The 6,455-nt window shown below is 41.9% G+C and overlaps 1 pseudogene; it reads left to right on the top strand.

Moving 5' to 3' along the window:
• The first annotated feature begins 853 nt into the window (after positions 1 to 853).
• On the top strand, positions 854 to 2,325 carry LOC118657960 (annotated as a pseudogene).
• The last annotated feature ends 4,130 nt before the right edge of the window (positions 2,326 to 6,455 follow it).

Here is a 6,455-nt window from a genome sequence, read left to right as displayed (position 1 = left end):
TTCTCTTGTACCTTAGACATGGCATATTTGTTAATGCTTTATATATGTTTTAAAGTAATCTGTATTTTTTATCTGGTGGATAGATAGTTCTCTATGGAATGACTGTCCTAAGTTTATGAATCACTCTTCAAATTTTCTATAGTTTTGCTTATCTGTCTGCTTGATTTTTGAGAGAATATCATAAATTTTCTACTAAAATGCTTATTTTTTTTTAAAAGTTGAATTTTACATAAAGAAAGGTAGAAAACTATAAGTGCACAGCCCATTGAATTATCATAAAGTTAAGACACTCAGGTACCTACCACTCAGGTTGTAAAGTAGTACATTACTAGGACCCTACAACTGTCTTCGTGCCCCGTCAATCATTGGAATCCGACTATCCCCAAAGGTAACAATCAGCGTTCTCCCCCATAAAGTTCTCTTACTTGTTTTTAAACTTTATGTAAATTGAATCATTTAGCATATGTATTTTTGTAACTGTCTTCTAACATTATGTGAAAGTCATCCATATTATTTACATAGTTATTGTTAATTCTTTTTTATTGTTTTGTAGTATTTCATTGAATAAATACAATGGCACATGTATTCATTCTGCTGTTTATGGACATTTGCATGTAATATGACTATTATAAATGATGTGCAATATGAATATTTTCATCCATGTCTTTTGGTATGTGGATATCCTGCAATTTTATTGGGCATATTCCTAGGATATGTGTATGTTTAACTTAGTCAATATTACCCAACAACTTTGCATAAAGATGCAACAACTGCTCTGTCCTAGAATGCTTTAGGGCACAAAGGATACCCACGTCATCTTGCCTCCTTCCAAGACCACCCTTTTATGTATTCCATGCATGGAGTTTGTAAGGAAGGAGAAAACTGTCGCTACTCACATGACCTCTCTGACAGTCCATATGGTGTAGTGTTCAAGTATTCTCAGTGAGGGTACCGCGTTCATGGAGACTGATGTGGATATGAACATAGCAAACCATCGAAACAGGAAGAAAGAAGCAACTGCTACAGATCTAACTGCAAAATCATCTCTTGCTCCTTCCTCAACTCTCTCGTCAGTAGTTGGACTGATTGTTGAAATGAATACAGGCAAAGCTGCGTCAAGAAATTCAAACTTTGCAACTGCAGGAGCAGGTTCAGAAGACTGAGGGAATGCCATTGAGTTTGTTCCTGGCCAGGCCTACTGTAGCCGCACTGCCGCTATGCTGAGGTTGGGGTACACTAAAGCACCCCTTCAAGGCTCAGTGACCAAAGAAGAATCAGAGAGAAGGTGCCAATAGCAATGGAGACAGAGAAGTAGCTTTGCCCCTATGCTGAGGTTGAAGAGTGCTCGTATGGGGAGAACTGTGTGTATCTCCATGGAGACTCCTGTGACAAGTGTGGGCTGCACATCCTTGTCACAGGAGAGATCACAGCACATAAAATCTTGCATTGAGAAGGACATGTTGCTCTCATTTGCTTTCTAGCACAGTGAGGACAAAGTGTATGGGATCTGCACAGAGGTGATCTAAGAGAAAGCCAACCTCAATGAGCACCACTTTTGGATCCTCTCCAACTGCAACCACACCTACTGTCTCAAGTGTATGCACAAGTGGAGGAGTGCTCAACAATGTGAGAGCAAGACCATTAAGTCCTGCCAGAAGGCCGGATCACATCTAACTTAGTCATTCCAAGTGAGTACTGGGTGGAGGAGAAAGAAGAGACGCAGAAACACATTCAGAAATATGAGGAGGCAGAAACCGGTTTGGCTCAGTGGATAGAGTGTCGGCCTGCGGACTGAAAGGTCCTGGGTTCGATTCCGGTCCAGGGCATGTACCTGGGTTGCGGGCACATCCCCAGTAGGAGATGTGCAGAAGGCGGCTGATCGATGTTTCTTTCTCATCGATGTTTCTAACTCTCTATCTCTCTCCCTTCCTCTCTGTAAAAAATCAATAGAAATATGAGGAGGCAATGAGCAACAAGGTGTGCAGGTAGGTATTTTGATGAGGGACATGGGAGCTGCCCATTTGGAGGGAACTGTCTTTACAAACATGCGTACCCCGATGGCTGTAGAGAGGAGCCACAGAGACAGAAAGTGGGATCATCGAGCAGACACTGGGCCCAACAAAGGAACCACTTCTGGGAGCTCACTGAGGAAAGGGAGAAGAGCAACCCCTTTGACAATGATGAAGAAGAGGTTGTCACCATTGAGCTGGATGAGATGCTGCTTATGCTTTTAGCTGCAGGTGGGGCAGCGAGCTGACTGACTCTGAAGATGAGTGGAACTTGTTTCAGGATGAGCTGGAAGACTCTTATGACTTAGATCCATAGCAGCTTTGCGTGGTGTGTGAACTGGTTTGCTGAGCCCCAGACAGTAGCTGTCCCCCGTGGTGATGTTGCGGTACCCGTGCTTCTCCTAGGCAGGCCTAGCAGCTCCAGGTGCTGTCATAATACTTCTCCCCAGGGCCTGTCTTCTCACTGCCTCACCTTTCCCCAAGGAGTATGTTGTTTTCTCTGGTTTAAAAAGTTACAATAGTAAACCTTAAAGTTAGCTTTTTGTGACACAAATTTAACAGTCAAGCAGCTGGTGTACGTTTGTTGCATCATCTGTTTTCAACCAGATTCACACCGTTGGAGGGTGTTCAAAAGTAGCAGCATTGGCCCTATATGAGGGGTGATGGGTGAAGGATCTGAACTGTGGCAAGCAGCCTGTGCTACAGACTTAGAGGCGGATATTTGAGGTTTCTGGTGAAATCTGCACATCTGTGTTTTTATATCTGTTCCTTATCCAACAGTCCCCACCCTGTGCACTTGTCCTGTGGTTTCAGCCTCTCGTTTTATTGCACACAAGTAATAACTACTGGGTAACCATAACCAGGTGCGAATGTGTTGAGATTTTTGCTGTTTAGTATGACAGGAATATTCTGGAAGAACACATATGAAAGATATACTGGCGTAAATGAAATGCAGAATTGAGGTTGACTCCCAAGAGCTGATAGATTTGGTATATGAGAGTATGAGTGTGTGGTAAGCTTTTCATCCCTGCAAAGATGCAGCATCCCTAGCCTTAGTGGAAAACCTTGGCTTCGTGGTTCAGCATAGTGTGGCACTGGATCTTAAAGGACAAAGCAGTATGTTACTAGTTATTACTAGAGCAGTGCTACTTTTGTCTGTCTATATAAAGAAATGGGCTTAGCTATAGAGGGTAAAACTACCTGGTTATCCCATATAGTAACACAAACTGGGTCTTGGATACATGGTTGCTTTTAATGCTTAATGATCCTTTACACTCTACAGTTCAGGCGCCTTTTGTCAAATCTTTGTCCTCGTTTGAGGGGTTTTGTTGTGGGGTTTGGGTATTTGTTTTTGTGTGGGTATTTGCCTCATTCCATGCCTGTGCTTTGCAGGTAGACAGATTTGATTCAAAACTTTGTTCTAAGGTGTTTCTTGTAGTGGAGTCATTGGTTTGCAGTAATAAATTATGCTTTCCCACTAACGGGGGGAAGTGTTGGCAATCTACAAGACAAGGTAAATTGTTAGAAGAATTCCTCGCTTGGAATATTTAGCTTGCGTTTGGTTGCTGTTTCCTGAAAACAATTTGGAGATGCTCTGAGTTGTCCCATCTACTGCTTTGATTCCTTGGATTCCCACCATTCTCTCGCTTTAAGAAAAAACAACTCATTGTTACTGAGGTCTCTGTATTTTACAGCTTCCCTTTTCCTCCAAAAAAGAACAATAAAAAACAAAAAAAGAACAAAAAAGATGCAACTAACATTCCCAGCCCCAGAATATAGGTGTTCTAGTTGCTCCACATTTTTACCATTCCTGGTATTGTCAGTCTTTCTCAGGTAGCCCCAATGATGTTGGGGATTAATAACCAATGATCTTTTTAGTGTTAATTGGCCTCATGACAAATGCTGTTGAGCAGTTTTTTACAAATGTATTGACCACTTTATCACATGTCTATAAAATGTATGGCCCATTGAGCTGTCTTTTTCCTTTTGATTTGTAGGAATTTATTTATTCTGGATATGAGATCTTTGCCAGTTGCAAATACCTTCTCCCATTTCATGGTTCACTTTGACATTCTCTTAATCATGTTGTTTGATAAAATGAAATTCTTTTATTCTCCTTTTAAATATGATTTTTATGAATTTTAGAGAGAAAGAAAGGGAGAAAGAAAGAGATACACATATAGAGAAACATTGATGTGAGAGAGAAACATTGATCAGTTGCCTCCCATATGCACTCTGACCAGGAATCGAACCTGCAACCTGTATGTGTCCTGACCAGGAATTGAACTTGCGACCTTTCAGTGCATGGGATGACGCTCACTCAACTGAACCACACCAGCCAGGGCTGAATATTTTAATTTTAATATATCCTAATGTATCATCATTTATGGTTAGTAATTTGTATGTCCCTTTTAAGAAATCCCTGCTTACGCCAAGTTGAGAATTATATCCTCTTTTCTTCTAGATCAGCACTGTCCATAAAAACATAATGTGAGCCACAAATTTGAACCACATATATAATTTTAAATTTTAAGTAGCCACATTAAAAAAACAGAACAAAACTGGTGGAATTAATATAAACAATCCTATCTAATAAAGAGGGAATATACTAATTGACTGCCCTGCCCTCAAAGATAGCAGCACCCACAGTCAATAAGGGGGGAATATGCTAATTGACTCCCAGGCCCTCAAAGATGGCAGCACCCACAGCCAATAAGGGGGGAATATGCTAATTGACTGCCAGGCCCTCAAATATGGAGACGCCTACAGCCAATAAGGGGGGAATATGCTAATTGAGTGCCATGCCCTCAAAGATGGTGGTGCCCATAGCCACAAGCTGGCGGTGCCCAGTCCCCTCAGCCCCACCGGGGTGGCAGGTGAGCCTGCCTCCGGAGTCCCCCAGTCCCCTCAGCCCCCCAGCTGCCCAGGGTTGGCCCAAGGCTCAGGTAACCAGGTGTGATGGGGCATCGCCTTCCCCTGATCACTGAGTCACCTCCCGCCCCTGAGGGCTCCCGGACTGTGAGAGGGGGCAGGCTAGGCAGAGGGACCCCCCTCCAGTGCATGAATTTTCATGCACCAGGCCTCTAGTATAATTATAAGAAGATATTTTTTCTTCATTCTTTAAAAATAAGATTTCAAATTCCAGTGGATATTTTACACTTACAGCACATCCCATTTTGAACTAGCCACGTTTCAAGTGACTGTAACCACATGTGTCTAATGGCTGCCATGTATCATATCAACCCCACTTAGGAGATTTAAATATCATACCACTTCCATTGAACCCTGCCAACCATGTGTAACTGTTCTCTGTGTGTGGCACGAGGCAGCATACCTAGCAAGGAAAGGAGGTAGCTTTTTATTGATAGAAATAAAAGATCCTCAGGACCCACAGCCAATCTGGGTCCCTTAGGAACTAAAACAGGGCCCCACGATGCTGGCACATTCTAAGTTTCTCATCTCTGCATAGTCTCAATTTATTTCATGGGCATTTTTTCAACATGACAGGGGACAAGGCACCCAGTTGTTCTGGAGTCACATCTCCACAACTTCCAACAGATGAGAAAAGATAAATCTAATTCTGTTTAGAAATAGCCCAGCTCAGGTCACATTCCTGTACCCCACTGTCGGGGAGATGATTATTTTTGGCCAGGCCATTATGTGCCCATATTTATAATCACAGCACAGAAATAATTTATTACCAAGGGGAAGCTACCGTAGTACATATATCATGTCTGTTTCTTCCGTGAGACATGTTTAGGGAACTGGGACTATTCCTTGTGCCCCATAAGCACTAGATAAATATTTGTAAATAGCAGAAGAATAGTCTCCTAACTTGATAGGAGGGTTTAGGACAGTGATGGAGAACCTATGACATGGTCAGAGGTGACACGCGAACTCAGTTTTTTGGTTGATTTTTCTTTTTAAATGGCATTTAAATATATAAAATAAATATAAAAAATATGTCTTTGTTTTACTATGGTTGCAAATATCAAAAAACTTCTATATGTGACACGACACCAGAGTTAAGTTAGGGTTTTTCAAAATGCTGACACGCCGAGCTCAGAAGGTTTGCCATCACTGGTTTAAGAGAAGGCCTAAAGCAGGAGGAGGAATATAAATGCATGTGTTTGGAACTCATTTCTGTGATATACACCTAGTTTATCACTGTTTAGAACCATTGACTATTAAGGTTGGTTAACACTAAAAATAACAGCATTTTCTTTGTAATAGCCATTTTCTGCCAATATCTAGGCATTAGAAGAACTGTACTGGTGTCTTTCATAAATATTTCTCTCTTTTCTGCATCCAGCACGGCTAGAGAGTGGTCCAGTTTTTGAGTAGGGGTGGCTGGGGATTGAGAAAATGAAAGAAAGAGACAGACACAGAGATGGAAGGAGAAAGCTGGGGCCAGATGGGACCACTGTCCTCTGATGGAGAGACAGT

This window comes from Myotis myotis, unplaced genomic scaffold (assembly GCF_014108235.1).
Source record: "Myotis myotis isolate mMyoMyo1 unplaced genomic scaffold, mMyoMyo1.p scaffold_m19_p_6, whole genome shotgun sequence".
Classification (NCBI taxonomy): Eukaryota; Metazoa; Chordata; class Mammalia; order Chiroptera; family Vespertilionidae; genus Myotis; species Myotis myotis.
This window is presented reverse-complemented; position numbering and strand designations above follow the sequence as displayed.